The sequence below is a fragment of the Schistocerca cancellata genome, chromosome 8 (genome assembly GCF_023864275.1).
Source record: "Schistocerca cancellata isolate TAMUIC-IGC-003103 chromosome 8, iqSchCanc2.1, whole genome shotgun sequence".
NCBI classification, from domain to species: Eukaryota; Metazoa; Arthropoda; class Insecta; order Orthoptera; family Acrididae; genus Schistocerca; species Schistocerca cancellata.
Window position 1 is genome coordinate 81,916,008 of NC_064633.1, and position 23,059 is coordinate 81,939,066.

Consider the following 23,059-nt stretch of genomic DNA (forward strand, 5'->3'; position numbering starts at 1 on the left):
TTGTAATAGGCTACTGTAGCTTGATTGTGACTACTTCTAACATTTTGATATAATTCCTGCTTTGTTCTACAAGATATCCTTATCCCGCTAGTCAGCCACCCAGGCTGCCTATTACTGCTAGTACCCCATTTAGAATGTTCTAATGGAAAGCAAATCTCAAAGAGCATGAGAAATGTGTTAAGGAAAGCATTGTATTTATCATCTATATTATCAACACTATAAACATCCTGCCACTCTTGTTCCTTGACAAGGTTTAAAAAACTCTCTATTGCTGTTGGATTAACTTTCCTACATAGTTTGTAGTTAAATATGACATTGGTTTGAGTACAAAAGCCTTTTAGTGTTAAAATTTGTGCATCATGGTCTGCAAGGCCATTCACGCGTTTACTAACAGAATGGCCCTATAGCAATGAACAATGAATAAAAATATTGTCTATTGCTGTGCTACTGTTCCCCTGCACCCTAGTTGGAAAAAAACACAATCAGATCATATGAATTTAGAAGATCTACCGACATCCTTTTTCTTGCACCATCATACACAAAATTAATATTGGAAGTCACCACATATAACTAATTTCTGGTACTTCCTACAAAGTGAATCATGAACCCTCTCCAGCTTCAGCATAAATGCTCTGAAGTTGGAGTTAGGGGACCCATAAATGAAACAATTAGAAGTCTAGTTTCACTAAATTTAGGTGCCCCTGAACAACATTCAAATATCTGTTCAGTGCAATGTCTTGATACATCTATGGACTCAAATGGAATACTGTTTTTTACATACATAGCCACTCACACACCCTGGAAGGAACTCCTTAAGAAACAGCCAGCTAATCTGCATCTTGGTAAAGGAAGCCTCTGAATTGTCAAATTATTTAAGTGATGCTCTGATATACCAATAATTTCAGAGTCAACATCTATAAGCAGTTCACTAACTTTATCTCTAATACCTCTTATATTTTGATGAAATATGATAATTCCTTTTCTACTTGGAAACATTACATCCTCAGAAGATGAGCCATTAGTTAGAGGGACTTCCTTTAAGCGGTTATACCTATCAGCTGACTTCAATTTAAAAAAGGTGCAGCTCTAACACCAACTACTGCAGGAATTTTTCCATGAGTGACCCCACCACCACTACCACCCACTACAGTGTCAACTATAAGCTTAGCCAGCCTCCCCTTCATATACTTACTGAGGTGCAGGCCATGCCTAGTGAAACCTGATCTACTGAGGTGTGACCCATGTCCTCTGCCATCAGCACCCTCCCCAGCCCCATATTAACGCACCTTGATTCAGGTGTACGAACCCTGGCGAAGAATTTGCAGCTTACTTTTATTCAGACAGATATTAAATATGATCATTCACCTTTGTATTTGTTGTATTCATATCTTTGTTGCTACAAATTTGCCCAAGAAAATTTGTAAGTGAACTGTATGCTTCTGTGCATTTCATCCATCAGTGTCCCTGAACAGACACATTCTTTTGTATTCTTTTCGTAGGGACAATAGCTCAACAGTACAGATTCTTCTTTCCTTTGCAAATCATTTACAGTGCAATTATTGCTGATTTTGTGCTTGTGCACGTGCACACTTGTGTGTGTGTGTGTGTGTGTGTGTGTGTGTGTGTGTGTGTGTGTGTGTTTTGCCATGCATTGCATTTCTTGTTTAAATAAGACAATAAGACAACAAAGACAAAACACAAACAATGTTGGTGCCAATGAGTGGTTGGTGCACCAATATTGGACCAGTGTCCTTTGATGATTGGTAGAAATATCTACGAGCAGTGACATCATACCAACATTGGGGCTAACATTGGTTCGAATGCTGTTTCATCAGCCCACACACTGGATAAACACTGGTGGCACTGATGTGCACCCCAGTGCAGGACCATTTTACTCAAACACTCATTTTGCATGTTCATTGTACAGCCAACCATAGTGTTAGCTGAAGCTTTTGCCCTCTTTGTGTACTGGCATACGCTGATGCCAGCACACCATGCAGCATAGAGGTTACGAGAGTATTGATACAGGCCAACGACAAGGCTTGCTGGAAACGTGCCGCCAATACCCTTTCAACTGCCATTATTTAGGATCGCTGCCACAGACTGGAGGGTCAGTTAGGCAGCTAGTTCAAGCATGTTACGCCAGTTAGTTTGAGTCTGTACGCTGTGGAGTTCCAACGTGTCACCATGATGGAGCCACAGACTTATCTTCTAGCACAGAGACAGGCAGCACGTACCAACATTATAGTGAATGTAGTGGCTTTCTACTTCAACAGCGTTGAGGCTACGTGGACTATAAAGAAGAGAGCTTGTACCACAGCTCATGGAAACTATAAAATATTGTTCGATGAAACAAAAATTCTGTCCCATGCCTCCACGTACTGGGATTCTGTAATTAAGGAGGCTATTGAAATAAGAATGAGCCAAAAGAACCTTAACCGCGATAGCGGATACCATCTGAGCTGTACATGGAAATGAGCGCTTGATGCAGAGGAGCAGCAGAGATGTTCCTTCGAAGGTTTACATTCCAATGGAAGCGGTGGTGCCACCAGTGCACACAATGACACTATCTGCGACAGCAGTACATAATTGCCGACAAATCAGACACCGACCAATCAGAAGCCGTCCACAGGCTATAAAAAGGCTACCATAGCAGCAGTGAAGACATTCAGTTGCTCCTGACAATGACGATGGAGGTAATCGTCGAAAGGTCGAGATTTTATCCAGAACTGACGTGGCAAGAATACTGAGAATGTTTTACATATTGTTTAGTGAAGAAGGTTTACTTGCTTCTCTTGTGTTTTAAATTGTAGGGGTTTCTAATTGCAAATTTGTTGTTGTGTTCTTCAAAGTATTCCAGGAGGAGAGCTGCAGAACTAATCAAATTTCTCTTTTTTAGAGGCTTTGCTTGCTTGTTTTTTGCTACAATGTATTTGTGTAAACCATGAGTACTCCATCTCCTGCTCATGTGCCTAAGCTTCAGACAGCCAATGTAATGGATCTCACACAAATTTTTCAGTTTCAGAACCAACAAATTGCTGTCTTGGTGATGACGGTACAACAACTTCTGGCAGCACAAGCAATCGTGGCCGCACAACAGACCGACTGAGACGCCCAACAAGTGCTGCAGCCCAGCGTGCCCATGTTCCAGCAATTTAACAACACAGAACAAGAATGGCATGAATACCTGACACAGTTCCAAGTGCATTGTGCAGTTCGCTGCATCCAAGATATTGCACAATGCGGTCTCCCCAGTGTCCAGGTTAATACAAAAACTATTCCCTACTGTGTCTCCTGATGAACTTAGCTATGACGAAGTAATTGCTGCATTAACCAAGTACTATTACCAGTAAGTTCAAGTAGCTGCCGCCAGATATCAGTTCTTTTGTTTGCAGAAAAATCCAGAACAGACGTATGGTCGGTGGTATAGAGAATTAACGAACATGACTAAGAAGTGGAAATTTAAGTGTAGTTGTGGCAACTTTTACAGTGACCTCATAATCGCAGACACTATAATATTTAATGTACTCAATACTACAATATGGGAACAGATCCTAAAGTACTCTGATCCTTCACTTCCTCAAGTGTTGCGAATCTTAGAGCAACATGATTCAGGTGCCACAGCAGCCGATAAGTTTGACCAGGCCCCGATTTGCTGGATCGAGTTGCCACTTGCTCATGACCACCCCATGCAGCCATAACACCGAGCATGTACACATCTGTGTGGACAGCCTCATAAACATGTAAACAGATCTGTGAACTTAGTGAAGTCTTGCCCCCGATGTTTTGCTCACCATAAAAGACAAGATTGCTCATCATGTAATGCAGTGTTACACGTGTGGAAAAAGACCATGTCCAAACAGTTTGTTTGCAATGACACAAAAACGCCAATTTTGCCCACTCCCAGAAAAAACAGTCTCGTTCGCGTGCAGTGAATGTTCTGTTTTCCAAACCTGACAAACATAAGGTTTAGGCTGTGCCTCATTCTCACCATAGTGCTATGCAATGATGTTCTAACAAGCTATTGTCTCATTACACATTGCTGGCCATCGTGTGAACTTTCAGTTAGACACAGGTACCTCAGTAACCTTGCTTAATCATGCTGCCTATGAATAGTTAGGCTCACCATGTCTTTCTAAATCTGGCAAGCACCTCACTGCTTACAACGGACAGGAAATTCCCATGCTTGGAAAGTGTAGTTTGCCTGCCATAAACAAATCTCACGCCAGGATGAGGAATTTTGTAGTGTTGGTTGGTTGTTTTGGGGAGAGGGGACCAAACAGTGATGTCATTGGTCCCATATGATTAGTGAAGGATGAGGAAGAAAGTCGGCTGTGCCCTTTCAAAGGAACCATTTGCCTGAAGCGATTTAGGGAAATCATGGAAAACCTAAATCAGGATGGCTGGACATAGGTTTGAACTGTCATCCTCCAAGATGTGAGTCCAGGGTGCTAACCACTGTGCCACCTGGCATGGTTTTACTGTGTTGAAATCAAGAGACAGTGAGAACATTTTCGATTAAATGTTTTTTATTTGTTTGCCCTTAGCATCCAAGACAATGTACTTTCCATATCGGCTTTTGATTCAAAAGCCACTGTAGCTAGCTTGCTTAAAGAAATTTCTGAACTATTATCCAAAGGAATGGGAAAAGCTAATAACTTTGTAGCAAATGCACAACATAAGGTTTTTCGGGCTTGCCCTGTTCCAATTGCTTTAAGAGACAAAGTAGCCAGTGAATTGAAAGAATTTCAAGATAGTGGTGTAATTGCTCCCACTCAGCTAGTCAATGGGCCAGCCCTCTAGTTTTGCTGCCTAAGCCTTCTGGTTGCATTTGCATTTATGTTGACTTCAAGTCTACTGTCAACCCACAGACAGTAGTTGACACTTATTTGTTATCTCACCCTGAGGAACTCATGGACATACTTGATGCAGTTACTTTTCTTAGATAGATTTGTGTGATGCCTATTTGCAAATTCCATTGGATGAAGAATCACAGAAAGTGTTTGTTGTAAATACTCACTTAGGACTGTTCAAGGATTTGTGTCTGCCCTTTGGCAGTGCTTCTGCACCTGCGATTTTCCAATGTTACTTGGAACAGCTGACTGCGAAAGTGCCATTTTGTTCAAACTACCTTGGTGATATTGTTATCTCAGGTCATACACCAGAGATACACGTTGCCAGTTTGTGTGCTCATTTTCTAGTGTTGCCAGAAGCAGGACTTAAGTCTCGTTTCAGAAAGAGTGACTTTTTTCAAACTGAACTACAGTACTTAGGTCATGTGATAAACAGTCAGGGTATGCACCCACTCCAATCTCATTTGCTTGCAATCCATGACCTGCCTTATTTCTGACAATGATAATAATAATAATAATAATAATGTGTCTGAACTGCAATCAGTACTAGGCAAGATGTTGTACTACATTTAGTTTATACAGCGTGCTGCACAGATCGCGGCTCTATTGCCTCGCTTGCATTGCAAAAATGCACCTTTTGTGTGGACTAAATATTGTCAAGACACATTTCAGAAGCTCAAAAATGCTTTGCTTAGTGACAGATGTTTAGTGCATTTCAACCCTGCTGAGCTGGTAGGTTTGCAAGTGAATGCTTCTTCTTACGGAATCAGCACTGTGCTCTTGCACAGAACTGGTGAAAAAGACAGATCTATTGCTTTTGCCTCAAACTTTCTCTCTCAAACGGAGTGCAATTATTCTCAAATTGAAAAAGAAGCTCTTGCTATTGTGTATGGTGTAACAAAATACCATTACTGTTTGTATGGTGGGTAGTTCTATTTAATGACAAATCACAAGCCTTTGTTGTCATTGTTTCATTTGTCAAAGCTAGTTCCTATGGTCACTGCTCAAAAGTTGCAATGCTGGGTTTTGTTGCTTTCACAGTATCAGTATGAAATTGTGTACAGACCTATGGCAAAGCATCCCAATTCAGATGCCCTATCTTGCCTTCTAATTGCCCAAACTGTGATTTTGATGCATCTGCCACATCTAGTTGCCAAATCAATGTGCAGGACTCTGAATTGCTGGAATCTTATCACATTGCACTACAGAAAAATTGCACATTCCACAGAAGCAGACCCAGACCTCAAGATTTTATTGCATTACATTTGCATATCTTGGCCTCGTTTATGGACAGTATCTGGAGCTCACTAGTGCAACGATATTTTGCACATTGGCATAGCCTGTCAGTTCAACAAGGTGTAATTCTAGTTCAAAATGAAAATGGGCAATCCTGTGTGCTCATTCCCAAAGTGTTGCAGAAGTGTTTGCTCCATCAAGGACATTGGGGAATTGTTTTCACTAAACAGTTAGCGCATCAGCACTGTACTTGGCACAGCATGGAAGCCCACATTGAACAGATGATGTCACAGTGTCATGCATGTGCAGAGAACCAGTCCACTCCACCACAGATATTCTCAGCTTGGCCTGACTCAGTGCACATAGACTTTGCAGGACCATTTTGGAACACTCATTGGCTCATCATGGTAGACTTTTAGCATGTTCTCATTTGTGGTGCCTATGAACTCTACCACATCACGTAGTACCATTCAAGCATTGCGCTCAATATTTTGCACAGAAGGTTTGCCATAAGTACTTGTGTTGGACAATGGACCACAGTTCACTTCATGTGACTTTGAACAGTTTTGTGGAGTCAACAGAATTTGTCAACTAACAATTGCTCCATTTCATTCACAGTCCAATGGAGAAGCAGAATGCTTTGTATGCACTTTCAAGCAACAGATGGCCAGACTTTGCACCACCCATACATGGGAACAGGCGTTGCAACTCTTTCTCACCTCCTATCGCTCCCACCCACAAGATAGACCATCACCGGCAGAACGTCTGCATGGCCGCCACCATCAGACACTGCTACACTTTCTACACCCACTGCAGCATACAGTGTCACCAATGGTCTGCAAGTATCACTTTGCGCCATGCAATCTTGTTCTTTTCAGGGTTTATGGCAACCGTGGGTGCTGGGAAAGAGGTGTAATTCAGGAATGCATTGGTTCATATATATACTAAATTGCAGGTCCCAATGGTTTTTAGCACCACCACCAGAACCAAAGTCGCGCATCTCATTTGTCACATGATTCTGCTGCTTTTCTTCCACCAGATTCATGGCTTCATGGGACCATGTAGCCTTCACAGCCACCCGCTGGTGCCACCAGGGCACCCCAGGTGGAACGGATGGACGACGCATCCTCGTCACCGCTCACCGACCCCATTGACCTGGACCCGCCATCCTTATCATTGCCCCAACACATGCTCTCAGGCTTGGACTTGTGCCCTGGCAGTAGTTTTCCAGAGGACGTTTCTGTTGCATCGCAAGACAGGTGGCATGGTATGGTCGGGAGTCCACTAACCTTCACAGTCAAGTCTCCCGGCGCATCACAATGTCCAGCATCCTGCCTCCCTCCCTGCTGTCATTCGCAGCCTCACTACACAACAGCTGCATGGCATTTCATGGGACAGAAATATGCTGGTGCATGCTGGTGCCAGTACACCATGCGGAATAGAGGTTATGAGAGTATCGATAGAGGCTAACAACAAAACTCATTGGAAACAAGCCACCAACGCCCTCTCAGCTGCCAGTATTTAGGATCACTGCCATGGACCAGAGAGCCAGTTAGTTCAAGGGTGTAACGCCAATTAGTTCGAGTCTGTATACCGTGGAGTTCCAGTGTGTCACTGTGATGGAGCTGCAGACTTAGCTTCTAGCACAGAGACAGGCAGCACATAGCAACATTATAGTGAATACAGCAGACTTCTACTTCAACAGCATACTGAAGAGAGCTTGTACCACAGTACATGGAAACTTAAAGTTAAGTAGCTCTTTGTTAATGAATAAAGAACCCAGTTATTAATTGTGTGCAGTTTGTGTTACAGAACAAGGATACTGGCCACCGACTAACACCCTCTCCTTGCTTCCCATGGTACAGCTCTACAGAGACACCGACACAACATAAAAGTGGCTAAAGAGAATACAATACTTTGTGTTGCTGAAATTTTTCTACTTTCCTTTTGTGGTTGGATCTTCTTGACATGATCCTTCTAACACCATGAGCAGCAATGGCAACAATGCCACTTGTGTAGCTGAGGTGGGAGATAATAAAACTCTTGTCTTATATCTCCAATGTAACAAGTCTCAAAGTAATGTCTATCAGTTATCTGTTGCAGCTAATATGGAAATTCTACATTACGCTATCACATATTTTCAGATATAGGGGGGTTTAGAGTGTCTGTTCTTTTACACTCACTGTGAAGTACACTGGTCAAGGGAAGCAACACAACAATTCATTGAGAACTACAAAGCAAATAGATCCCATGGCTCACCCCTGTTTTCCACTACACAATGTGGGAACAGGTGGAGAGTGTTAAAATGTAACAACAAGAATGTGGTCAACAAAAATAAATTGTCTACTGAGGGAGGAAAACCCATGAATTCCAGAAAGAAATGGATGAAACATGGCAAAAAGCAAATCTTATTCCTCATCTATTGCATGGTGGTCATGGTAAGCTTTATAAATTGATACTTCATACATGCATCATGTAAACTTCCTTACAAAATTTCATGCTGACATATTGCATAATTGAATTTCATATTACACAGTGCTTTATTTAATGGTGACCGAGGCTCCAGAAACAGATTCAGTTTCTCAGGAGCCTCGAAGTGCAATGCTACCAGCCTCATGTAACAGCTTGGCAGTGACAACTTATTTGATTAATGATTTGATTAAGGATAGTTGATACTTACCACATAGCGGAGAAGCTGAGTTGTAGACAGGCATAACAAAAACAAAGACTGTCAAAAACACACACACACACCCACAAAATGCAACTCTCACACACACGAGCCCTGCCTCTACCCTTGGCAGCCAGATATCATGGACATGTGTGTGTGTGTGTGTGTGTGTGTTTGTGTGTGTGTGTGTGTGTGTGTGTGTGTGTGTGTTGCGTATCTGCAAGTTTGAGAATGCATGTCATATAATTTTGATGTAGGCCTGTTTGGCCAAAAGCTTTGTTTGAAAGCCTTTTTGTTGTGCCTATCTGCAACACATTATCAGTACTATGTGATGAGTAGCAACTGTACATTTCAAAAAATTCTCATTATTTCATCCTGGATTTTCCATTGTTTGATTTAGTCTTATTTTGTTGTGTTATTATTAAAGCATCAAATGTATGTTGTCCTTTGTGATTATTATTACTGAAAGCTGAATAAAGTCTGCACTTTATATGTTTCATTAGTTGGCCATTCTTTCTTCTGCAGTTGCTGCTTACATATTTAATTCTGTATTTGTGGATTTATGTCATTAATGCAGACTGAAAACAAATGAATCAGGATCAGATGCATTTCCCTTCTGCTTACAATACATTCTAAGTATAAAATTTTTGTAGACAATAAATCCCCAACTAAATGTTTCCGTCACTAGGTGTTGTAAAAAGTCCATTTCTAATCACAGGTGGTGGCAGCAACAGTATTCCACCAGGGGGCATTTATCGTTTTCTTTATAATTTTTCATGGTTTTAGTGTCTTCCAGTATTTAGCACAACACTACACATTTCCATTGTTATATTACTTTTGAATGATTCTTGGTATTTAGTTCGCTTCTTTATGGAGGTTACAGTGTAGGCTCATTTGAGTTTAGGTAAATACTTTTTCTATTTTTAAAACACTTGCATATGAGCAGTAACTGCACCTGTGTCATCATGAAAAACATTGCCAAAGAGCATTGAATCTGTTTGACATTCCTGCAAGTTTATTAATAATAAAAATTTATTTCATTTCAATATATAGAAGCACGATATTTTTCAAAAAATTCTAAAATTGAAGGAATGTTCACAATGTTCTATTTAGTGTCCTCAATTGTTATATTCTCTGTTTACATTTATTTTTTACATGAATAATTATATTAGTATATTTTCATTATTTCAGATTCCAAAAAGCAAGAAGCGGGAAAAAATAAAGCAAGTTTCTCTGCTTAAGTTTCTTCAAGGCTAAAGATGAAAATGTAATAAGATGGAGGCCAAGTTAATCAAAAATAGTGGTGGTGATAGCTGTCCTTATTGATCCTCACTGGTAGCAGATGGGTAATGGTATACATAGTTCTAGGTCATGTAGTAATCATTGTATTAATGATTGTGAGAGCAATAAGGAGAGATTGCTATTGCCTCAGAAGTGAATTATAGATGACAATGACATGGTGCTACTGAAACAAACTCTGCTACAAGCTCGTTGGAGTTGTTGAAACTATGGGAGCCATATAAATATTATGATTTCCTGTCAAGTAAACCCAAAAGTGAAAGACCTACCAGAAAATTTCAGTATGCATGGTTCAGAAGTTTACCAGATTGGCTTGGTAGAAGATGTAGTGTACTGCAAATATTGTGTATCTTTTATTTGCATTTTGCTGGACATACATCTTTACAACAAGCAGGTTATTTGGCACAAGATATTTAGGAAATGGGAATGTGCCTTATAGTATTTCAGTAAACCTGAAATACTGGAGTATCATAAAGATTCATTTTTATGATACACCTACTTAAGGCAAATATACAATAACAACAAAAACCAGTGGATACTTCACTTGAAGGAAATAAAATCAAAGAGAGAACTTATAGCAATTGAAGCTCATGATAAAAATGATAATATTGTGTGGAAAACAAGATTTATCATTATGCAGCCATAAAGATCATGGATCAATTGATTTGAATAACTTATCCTCTACAAATGAAGGAAATTTCAGATGATGAAATGTGAACATTTTTTTTCACACCTCTTGCTTCTACAACTGCACTATGCAGATAATCTTGAAAACTACTAAAGATCTGGGTCTGAAAGCCAAATCCCAAAGGGGAAAAGGTTATGAAGGCATGCATGTTAAGAGCAGAGAGTTTAAAGGGACTCAAGGACATTCAATTACAACCTAAGGCTATTTAGGAACGTTGTATGTCACACTATTTAATTCTTGTAATTTCAGAATTTTGTCAAGTCCAAAACATCAGATATTGTTTTGGTATCACTGAAAGGACATATTTGTTTCTTTGTCCTGCAAAGAGACAAGACATTTTTATTGGAGGAGTTTGAAGAATTTTGCCCTGAATCAAAAAATTGCATTTAAGGAAACTATACATGACAAAATGGGTGGATAGTTATGACTGACTGCTTTCACCAAACTTCTGAATGCTGTATGAGAATGTTTGGATGTTGCCCTTTTTGTAAGTGAATTCATTTTTAGAAACCCAGTTTTATTAACTATATACCTGCAAAAAGAAGATTTGAATTGTGCTACCAAGTTAAACATTCTCAAATGTCTCAAGTTCTGTTCCTGAACATCAAAAAATATGCAAACTGTTATTTTGAGAATCTCTTTACTTAAGCAAGAGCAAAGTCTGAAAAACATGAAATGTGAGGTATCCATCATTATTCCAAGGACAAATGAATGGCAAGTCTATCACTCCAATAGAGATATTTCTGATCTCAAATCATATTTCTCTCTTTCTTGCATTTTTGGATGACATGATTTCAAAAATAGGAGCAGGTTTTTAGCTCATAAAAATATTCTGTCTTCCTTTTCTTGTTTGGTGTCTGTCTCAGGACACTGGTCAAATTTTATGAAAATTACCCTAAAAATGGTGGCTTCATTGGCATTTACTATGGGAAAGACAAATGATGGGATTTTCAGGCACCAAACAGTCAGCTACCGAAATGTTAAACAGATATGAAAAATAGATGTTTCTCAAAATACACAAGTTTCTCAAAATAGTGCAGTCATCTGTGTGACAACAGCAACTCTAGATAGAAGATGCAGTGCAGTTAGACGACTGTAAATATATTTGAGGAATAAAATAGGAGAAAATACTTCTTTACTACTTTTCTGTCTTTAATAACTTATTTAGTTTAATTTTTAATGTCAGTATATCTTGTCATGATACTTAATAATAAAATGTGACACCATTTTCTATACCTATGTGTATATCCCTGTTTGATATTTAAAATATCACTTAGATTTTTCAGTTACTGAAGTACTTATAATCTTCATTTACTCTAAAGGATTTGGAGATGTGATGATCTAAAATTTTTGTGAGCTCCTCAACCAAACTTGTGGACTCGTCATTGTTCTGGCTGAAATATGGATACTAGTTTACATGTTAGAGAAGCCTCCATATCTTGAAATACTGAATATGATGCATGCCTACCAGGGAGTTAGGTTATCAAAAGAGCCTGTCCAATCACTAGCTTGTGTGAGGATGCTGATACACAAGAATGTAGGGCCATTTGGGACCTGTACCAGAGACAACCTTGAGATCTTAGAGGATGATGGAGCTAAGATACATAACTAGGGGTGGACCAGGGACCCCACTGGCTACTAAAGAGGCCAGGATAGATAGGAATGTAGAATCCAGGGAAATGTACCTGATGATGCAACCACTAGAAAGGCTTGCTCTCTGATCTGCTTGTTCAGTCCAGCTGTGAGCAGTCACAAAATCATGTCTTTGGTGGGAAGTACAGTGGGTGGAAGTGTGGAACATGTGAACTTATCAAGCAGCCTGGTTTGGTAATAAGCAAGATGAGAGAAGCCATCAAAATACTAAACACCCTGGCAACAGGAATAGAGAGGATGAAGTCAGGCTTGCCCATCTTGGGTGCCAGTCCTGTGTCCCATAAGCCACACCAACACCATGAGATGCATGAACTACCACTGAGTAGGTGTGATATGGCCACCAATAAAGGCACACAAAGTAAGAAGCAATAGATAACAGCAGGTCCCCACTCCCTCCAACATCATAACCTATTAGAATAAAGTTCCCACTCCTTCCATCTTAAGAGACCAATTATAACAAAACTCTTTTTATAATTTTGATGTAATTTTATGCTCAGTGAACAGTAACAATAAAATATGAGTTACTACACAGCTAAAACACACCACTAGACCATGAATAAGGCCCCTGTCACTGTGGCTGAAACATTGGTTACTCTAGTAATTTTTTTTTTTCAACACACTAATGCAGTGCGATACTTGGAGAGCTTTTATGTCAATGTGTTACACAGTGGATCACAGAAGGGGGTGACATTGTTGGACCAGTGTTATGCACGCAATATCACTGCAGCAGTCACAGCTGGCCACATTCTCTCTTTCCCTTTTTAATGTGTGATATTGAGTTCAATTTCCATGATTATAATAGGCTTATCAGCTTTCTGGACACTTTTGCTGCTAGCTTTGGACATTCTGATGCATAGGCTCACTGTAATTTAAATATGATATTCATAGAAACAATTAAAATTGAGCAGAACAAGTAAGTCAGCAGTTACATGATATCTGCAGCTGATTGCAGCAACTGGGATCTGATACCATGACCAAGCTCATATTCTGCTTTGTTGTTACAATAGCTGGTGGAGCAGGTCATGAGTTCTGTTTGTTACATCACTTTTTTTAGGAAGGTGAGGGGGAGGTCGCTTGCCCTTTCCCGCTCTTGTATCAAGTCTGCTGAGACAGGCTATCATAATCACAACTGTTCAGTTCAGATTTTAATTCAAAGAGTGATGTTTCATACATTAAACCATCCACAATGGTTGCTCAAAACTTCTGGCATAAGTCATCTTGATTCTACCAAAGTCTTTGTCGCAGGAGGCAGGAGGCAGAGAACACTCTCTTCCTTTGGGGGTCGAAAACTGCGCATAAAAGGTGGAAGAATCAGCAGTGATCAATGGCATGAGGGTGCAGAAAGCAATGCAAACCACTGCACTAAAGACACATAATATATATTCACAGGCAATGGGGCCTGTAACTGAAGAAGTGTCATGATGATCTTTCCATTGGCAAAAGATTCCAGACTAGGCCCTCATTTGGATCTCTGGGAGGGAACTGCCAAGGGGGAGGTGATAATGACAAAAAGTTTGAATAACCAATGAAAGGAATACATTCTACAAGCTGGGGGTGTGGAATGTCAGAAGATTGAACATGGTAGGGAAGCTAGAAAATCTGAAAATGGAAATGCTAAGGCTCAATCTAAATATAATGGGGATCAATGAAGTGCACACAGTTTTAATCTGCCAGGAAGTTTCATATCAGCGCACACTCCGCTGCAGAGTGAAAATCTCATTCTGGAAACATCCCCTAGGTTGTGGCTAAGCCATGTCCCCACAATATCCTTTCTTTCAGGAGTGCTAGTTCTGCAAGGTTTGCAGGAGAGCTTCTGTAAAGTTTGGAAGGTAGGAGATGAGGTACTGGCAGAAGTAAAGCTGTGAGTACCGGGTGTGAGTCGTGCTTCGGTAGCTCAGTTGGTAGAGCACTTGCCCGCAGAAGGCAAAGGTCCCGAGTTCGAGTCTCGGTCGGGCACACAGTTTTAATCTGCCAGGGAGTTTCATATTAGCGCACACTCCACTGCAGAGTAAAAATCTCATTCTAGTTCAGTGATAGGGGTGGTATCATGATCGACAGCAAACCAACACTGACAACAATAGTTCAGGCATACGTGCTGACATCACCAGCAGAAGATTAAGGGATAGTGAAAGTTGTTGTTGTTGTTGTTGTTGTTGTTGTTGTGGTCTTCAGTCCTGAGACTGGTTTGATGCAGCTCTCCATGCTACTCTATCCTGTGCAAGCTTCTTCATCTCCCAGTACCTACTGCAACCTATAGAGAAAGTATATGATATATATACAGCCAATTCAGTAAATGTAAAGGGAGATGAAAATCTAATAGTCATAGGGGGTTGGAATGTAGATGTAGGGGAGGGAGCAGAAGAAAGGGTTATGGGAAAATGTGGGATTGGTAGCAGGAATGAGAGAGTAGAAAGGCTAATTCAGTTCTGCAATAAATTTCAGCTAGTAATAGCACATACTCTATTCTAGAATCACAAGAGGAAAAGGCCAGGATATATGGAAAGATTTGAGTTGGATTACATCATGGTCTGCCACAAATTCCAAAACCAGATTTTGGATTGTGAGGAATACCCATGAGCAGATATAGATTCAATGTTGATGTCAAGTAGGCTGAAGTTCACACTAGTTCAGACTAGTCAAGAAGAATCAATGCACAAAGAAGTGGGATACAGAAATACTAAGGAACAAAGAGATATGTTTGAAGTTCTCCGAGGCTATAGATACAATGATAATGAGTAGCTCAGTAGGCAGCTAAGTTGAAGAGGAATGCACATATCTAAAAAGAGCAATCACAGAAGTTGGAAATAAAAACAAAAGTACAAGGAAGGCAACTGTGAGGAAACCATGGTTAACAGAAAAATACTTTTTATTTATTTATTTATTTATGTCCTGAATCTTTGAGGTACATATACTATACCCTCGATGTTGGACAAAATGACATTACATTAATATACTGTTACATTGATTGTATACATTACATTTATAAATTGTTACATTGTTATATTGCTATATTGTTACATTACATTTTTATATTGTTACAACAGAAATTAACTTATTTTTCAAGATACTGTGTTACTGAGTAAAAACAGTTTTCCAAGAGATATGAAGTTACAGATTTTTTAAAGCTATGGATTTTGTTTATGACCTTTAAGTTACTTGGCAGCTTATTAAACAAATGAGAACCTGAGTGATATACACCTTTCTTGCACAGTGTGGTATAACAATGATGTCTGTGTATGTCACTATTTGCCATTGTATGGTGTTCGTGTACAGATTTATTTTGAATAAATACTTTTCCATTTTTTACCATGCCTTTTTTTAGGTACATGACAACTTCTAGTATATAGATACATGGTAGGGGTAGAATCCCCAGTTCTTTAAAGAATGGTTTGCATGATTTTTGGCTGTTAGCATTTTTCATTATCCTCACAATCTTTTTTTGTTTCCAGAATGTTGTTATGTTATGAGGAGAATTTCTCCAGAATATGATGTCATATCTCATTAGGGAGTGTATGTAAGCATAATACACCACTCTAATTGTTTCAGTACTTGTGTTGTTCCATATAATCCTCATTGCATAAGTCATTTTTGGTGGTTTAGAATTTAATGATGTGATGTGGGAATTCCATTTAAGATTGTCTTGTAAGTAGATGCCAAGAAATTTTGTTTCAGTGACACTGTTAATTCTTTGGTTTTCCATGGACATGTTTGGTTTTAATGGGTTTTTATTTTGTTGTGTATGGAAGTGTAAGACGACTGTTTTTTGAGGGTTTATCAGTAATTTATTCCTCATAAACAACTCTGTGACATTTTCATTTGTGACTTTAACGTTTAAACTTAGGGCCATTTTGTTTTCACCTTCAATTAATATGCTCGTGTCATCTGCAAATAGCACTGGTTTGGAGTGTTGAACGTGTAGGGGAAAGTCGTTTATCAAAATTAAGAAGAGAAAGTGACCTAAAATTGAGCCTTGTGGTACACCGTAGGTTAATGTGGAAGGTTTTGATTGATAAGCTTGGAGTTCGTTTTTTTCCATGTGTTTTACCTCCGTTATCTGAGAGCGGTTTTCTAGGTAGTATTTCAGCCACTCGTGTAGTAGGCCTCTTACACCATACCGCTCTAACTTTCTTGGGAGAATTTCATGGTCTATTAAATCAAATGCTTTTGTTAAATCCAGGAAAATCCCTGAAACATTTTAGTAACTATCCACTGAATTTAAAATATGATTTATGAGGCTAAAAGTGGCTGTTTCAGTACTGCACTGAGGCCTGAAGCCATGCTGACATCCTGAGATCATAACTTTTTTTTTTGAAAGTTAAAGAAATCAGTTAATTGTGACAGTTGTTTTTCAATGATTTTTGAAAAACCTGAGAGGAGTGACACAGCCTATAGCTGACCATCTGCTGCTGATCGCACTTTTTGTAAAGGGGTACAACTTTTGCAGTTTTTAACTGTTGTGGGAAAATACCACTTGATAGTGAAGAATTGCATATATCTAGCAGTGGTGTGAGTATCTGTTCAGCTGATACTTTTATAATATAGTCTGGCACATTGTCAACTCTGGGTGAATATTTATTTTTTAATGACTTTATGGTGATTAACAGTTCTTCCCTACTTATTGGTCGAAGGAACATGGATGTATTTGTTACACTATTTCCAGAAATTTCCGGTAATATTTTGTTTGAGGTGATCTTGCTGCCCGCCTGTGACAATACAATATTTTTGTGTGTTTCCACCTTTCCAGTAAGTCGCTGTAGTGTGTTCCACATTGTCTTAGCTTTGTTTGATGATTCCATAATGAGTTTGTCATTTTCCCTTAATTTTCTTTCCCTTATTACATGACTCAGAGTTAACTTGTATTTTTTGAAGTAGTGAGCAAATTCAGGGCTGCTATCTGTTTTTGATAGTGCAAAAAGTTCTCTTTTTCTTCTACATAATACTTTGATCCCTGATGTGATCCAAGTTTTGGGTTTGCTGGGGCCTTTACAAATTATTTTCTTTTTTGGAAATGCAATTTCAAAACAATACCTGTAAATTTCCATGAAATTATCCAGCTTTTCATCTGTGTTGTAACTGTTGTAGATTTTATTCCACAGGTGGGTACTTAGCATATGTTTGAAATGCTCAATTTTTGCATGCTGAATTTTCTCTTGTAGATAACACTTCCATTCCTAGACAAGTCAATACTTCCACATACGGTAAGTAGCTGTGCATTGTGGTCACTGTAGCCAGTATTGAAGTTTTCTGAGGTGTGCATGTCTGTGTTTACAAAGATCTGATCAATAAGTGTAGCACTAGTTTTTGTGATTTTAGTGCACAGGTTATATTCTTGAATAATATTAAGGAATTACTCTCTTTGGGAGCTGTGTGTTAAGAGGTCAGTATTAAAATTGCCACACAGAACTATAGTTTTGCAAGTATTTTTAAGTTTCCCTAGTGCAAGGTCAAGTTTTTTAAAGAAAATGTTTACATTGCTGTTGGGTGATCTGTAAACACACATTATTATAGCTTTTCCTGATGTTATTTCAGTAGCTGAGGCTTCAAAGTGTTTTCACTTCCTAACTGATTTACACAGTCTATTATCTTATAGTCTATGTTTTCTTTTACATAAATGCAGCTTCCTCCAAGCTTTGATATTCATCTGCAAAAGTAGTTTGCCAGAGTGAAACCGGTTATGTTTGAATACTGTAAATGGTCCTTCTCTAGCCAGTGCTCACAAAAACATAAAACTGATACCTCCTTCCACTCATTGCTAAGAAGCACATTTATTTCATCAAGTTTGTTTGGTAGGGTCTGTACGTTTCAGTTGATCAACAAAAGAAGGAAATACAAAAATGTTCAGGGAAATTCAGAAATACAGAAAAACAAATACTCAGGAATCAAAGAAACAGTAAGTGCAGGGAATCTAAGGTGGAATGGCTGCATGAAAAATGTGAAGAAATTGAAAAATAAATTATCATCAAATGGACCAATTCAATATAAAGAAAAGTCAAAAATCCTTCTGAAACTGATGGTAAAGGATTAACCAAAGAGCAAATTCTTGAAAGTCTGAGAAAAATTGGGGTAAGCTGTAGGGAAATATGGGTAATATACAATATTTACTCAAACCAATAGGGAATAATAAGATTGGAAGACCAAGAATTAAGCCCTCAAATTAACAAGAGTAGTCTTTTACCCTCAGTATTCAATCAGTATGTCAGAGGTACAATGATGGAAACAAAAGAAAGGGGATCAAAATTCAAGATGAAAGGATATTAATATAAGGTTCACTGATGACTTTGCTATCCTCAGTGTAAGTGAAGAAGAATTACAATACCTGTTGAACTGAATAAGCAATCAAATGAGTACAGAATATGAATTGAGAGTAAATTGAAGAAAGACAAAAGTAATGAGAAGTGGCAGAAATGAGAACAGAAAGAAACTTAACATCAGAATTGGTGATCATCAAGCAGATGAAGTTAAGGAATTTTCCTACCTAGGCAGCAAAATAACCCACTACAGGCAGAGCAAGGAGGACGTAAAAAGCAGGCTAGTATTTGCAAAAAGGGCATTTGTCTACTAGTATCAAGCATAGGCTTTGATTTGAGGAAGAGATTTCTGAGAATGTATGTTTGAAGCACAGCATTGTATGGTAGTGAAACATGGACAATGGGAAAATTCGAACAGAAGAGAAGTGAAACATTTGAGATGTGATGCTACAGAAGAACGTTGAAAATTAGCTGTACTCATAAGGTAAGGAATGAGGAGGTTCTCTGCAGAATCAGCACTGAAGGAATATATGGAAAATACTGACAAGAAGAAGGGACAGGATTGATAAGACATTGTTAAGACTTCAGGGAATAACTTCCATGGGACTAGAAAGAGTCAGAGGGAAGACGGAGACTGGAATACTTATAGCAAATAACTGAGGACATAGGTTGCAAGTGCTACTCTGAGGTGGAGAGGTTGGCATAGGAGAGGAACTGGGTCCCATCAAACCTATCAGAAGACTGATGTCTCAGATATATATATATATATATATATATATATATAGTAACCAAACAAAAGCGCTGGCAGGTCGATAGACACACAGACTATCGACCTGCCAGCGCTTTTGTTTGGTAAGTCTCATCATCTTTCTTTTTAAATATATTTTTCCCACATGGAACGTTTCCCTCTATTATATTCATATATATATATATATATATATATATATATATATATATATATATATATATGTCTTTGCCTTTACAAATGTCTGCTTGTGTCTGTGTATATGCGGATGGATATGTGTGTGTGTGCGCGAGTGTATACCTGTCCTTTTTTCCCCCTAAGGTAAGTCTTTCCGCTCCCGGGATTGGAATGACTCCTTACCCTCTCCCTTAAAACCCATATCCTTCCCTCTTTCCTGACGAGGCAACCGTTGGTTGCGAAAGCTAGAATTTTGTGTGTATGTTTGTGTTTGTTTGTGTGTCTATCGACCTGCCAGCGCTTTTGTTTGGTAAGTTTCATCATCTTTCTTTTTAGATATATATATATATATATATATATATATATATATATATATATATATATATAGAGAGAGAGAGAGAGAGAGAGAGAGAGAGAGAGAGAGAGAGAGAGAGAGAGAGATGTGGGTGACAGCTGCCACTTGTAGCTCGACCTCTAGGCCATAGTTGGCCTTCAGTGGGTTCCTATCTGCTTGCAAGAAGAAGAAAGAGTGGTATCATTACAAATGGATCAGTAGCTCAGGTTGGAGAAAGATGCAGAAGGAAATAAGCTGTGATCTTTTCAAAGGAATCATCCCAACATTCACCTTAAGTAATTGAGGGAAACAATGGGGAATTTAAATTTGAATTATTGGCTGGGTATTTAAACCACATTTCTTCCAAATAAGTCCACTGTCTCACCATTGCACCACCTTGCTTCAGTATCTGCCATATTGAACAATGGTGATTCCAAATAGCACCTAGGAAAATAGGACAGGTGATGACAAGACACTTTAGTGAGTTGACCTCCACCTACTACATCAATCATAGATTCTGCCAACACATGGAAAGGCAAAGACCAGACTTCTTGTCTCTCAACTTCGAGCTATGTAATGGCCCTTTCTTCCTGTGGGATCAGCAGTCTTCATGTGAGCTGGTAGGATTCAATATGATATGCTACAACTCCCTAAGTATGGACATGAAAGAAGTCTTCCTGTGCCTCTTCAGCCAAATATAGGCTGAAGGCTACTATCCAGATTCATGGTGCAATGCAATTCTTATATCTCTTCTGAAGCCATGGGTGGAAATGTTATCTCCTGATAGCTCCAGTAGTGCTGCTGCATGGAGAAGATGCTTGATCAGATGATCAACTGACTCCTAGTGTGGTCTCTTGAAACCAGGGGATTGCTCAGTCACTTCCAGTTTGGGCTTTGGAAATACCAGTCTAGGCTTCAATCTCCTCCAATCAGAGGGTGCAACACAAGTGTCATCCCTATGCAAACAGCAATTTATTGGTATCTTCTCCAATCTGGAGAAAGCATATGATACCACCAGGATTAACAATATCACCCATCAACTGCATGGATGAAGATTTTGTGGGCACGTCTCCATTCATCTGTAGTCCTTCCTCACTGAAAGATATTTTCACTATTGAATTGGTGCTGCAATAAATAGTTCCTCTTCCACATCAAGGAGCTCAGGCAAATATTCCTTATTTTCTGATGCCTTTTTGATATTCTGCTCTTCTCAACTCTTACAAATACTACACCTCAACTAAAGTTGCTGCTTAATATGTTGGAGTATTGGGCTGATAAACTGGTTTTAAATACTCTACAGAAAAAAACTGTTTACCTGTATTTTTATAATTTATATCTATCATTTACTTACCCAGAACTCCAGCTGATTATCTTCGATTTTAAGACCTCAGTGCAGGTCTTGGGCTCAACCATAATCGGAGGTTGACATGGCTGTCACACCTCCATGATCTGAGATGTAGATGCCTGAGAGCACTAAACATCTTAAAATGACTTACTGGTAAAAACTGGATAGCATATCATTTCAGTTTGCTCACAGTCTATGGGACCTTTGACCACACGACTTGAGTGTGGCAGCATAGTGCACGACTTGGCTAGACCTTCTGCTTAGAGCTATTGGATGTCGTCCACCATGCAAGCATTAGATGAGTACAGGAGCTTACAAAACCAGTCCCATTCCCAGCCTTTGTGCAGAGGCTGATGAGCCACCACCTACCATATGGAAAGAACTTCTCATGTTGTGAAATGTATACAAAGAGAGGTTCATCTCTGAACATCCTGTTTTCAGTATTGAGGTTGAATAATCCATATAAAGGAGATTTACCATCACCAAGAATCTTAGCCTTTTTCTGTCCATCATGCAATGGAGTAGCTTGAGCAATTTGATGTAGTGAACATATCACTTCCTGAACAGGGGAAGAGCAGGTATCTTCCCTGGATGACTGGAAGCCTACTCTTAACTTGGATATGATGGAGTACAACTAACCACCACTCCACTTATACTTTTAAAAAGGATTTTTAACTGCAGTTTATCAGAGTATCACGAGAACTTTATGGTTTTTACCAATGGATCAAAGCAAGGAAGCAATGTCTAGTGTTCTGTTATCTTCCCATATTTTATTATTAAAATTCACCCAACAGGCCACTTCTTGGTGTGCTGTGCAGAGCTGTGGGTGGTCAAGAAGGCACAGGAGCATATGGGACTTCTCGGCAGAGGGAAATTTCTCCTCTGCACAGACTGTTATGCTTTGTAGGCTTTCAGCAAACATTCTCAGCAGATACGACTGTTCAGATAGTCTAAGACACTTTTGATCTCCTGCACAGGCAGAAGAAAGAGGTGATCTGTTGCTGGGTCCCAGGACACATGAGAACTGAGTGAATTGAGGAAGCTGAAAGAGCAGCAAAAACAGCCTGCAAGGAAAATACCACAATTCACCTTAATAGTCCCCTACAGGCTGCCGTGTTGCAGGTGACAGAGAGGTTTGGCTGAGTGGGGAAGACTGGATGTAAGTGGCCAGCAACACTCTGTGATTGGTCAAACCAAATACTCAGCATGGCACACTTCCTTTTGAACTCCAGAAGGGCAAAGTGGTCATCAGTTGCCTTCACATCGAACACTGCCAAATGATGGATGCTTATCTCTTGCAGCATTACAATCAATCAGAATACAGTGTTGCAGTGTCCTACTCACAGTGCACCATGTTTTATCACTGTGTTTTGTATTTTGATAGGAGGGCAATGTTTGGTTTACCAAGGGTCTTATCCTCATTTTTTGCAATGATGAAACAATAGCAAGAAAACTGCTGACTTTTGGAATGCATCCAGACTCCACCCAATTTAATTGGGTGAAGGTTTTAATGCATTTTAGGGTGGCTGGCTTATCCTGTTAGTTCCATGACCAATAGCCATCTGAAAGGCATACACCGTTTTATTAATACTATTAAAGAGGGTATGAACTGATATACTGAAGATGATATTTGAAATTTTATTACTGTGGCTATAGTTCTATTGCCTTTGCTTATCATTTTAGTAAGAATAAGTAGTCACACACCAACACTCTGATCTTGAAAAACCACTGATGACTATGCTCTTTAGTGTCCAACAATTTTCAATCTCTACATCTTGCAACTGCCTTTGCAAGAGTTGTCATGGAACTCCTT

General features: G+C 39.2%; 1 non-coding gene across 1 annotated transcript; it reads left to right on the forward strand.

Moving 5' to 3' along the window:
* Positions 1-14,279: 14,279 nt before the first annotated feature.
* On the forward strand, positions 14,280-14,354 carry Trnal-cag (transfer RNA leucine (anticodon CAG)). The gene has a single exon. It is a non-coding gene; the product is annotated as a tRNA-Leu (tRNA).
* The last annotated feature ends 8,705 nt before the right edge of the window (positions 14,355-23,059 follow it).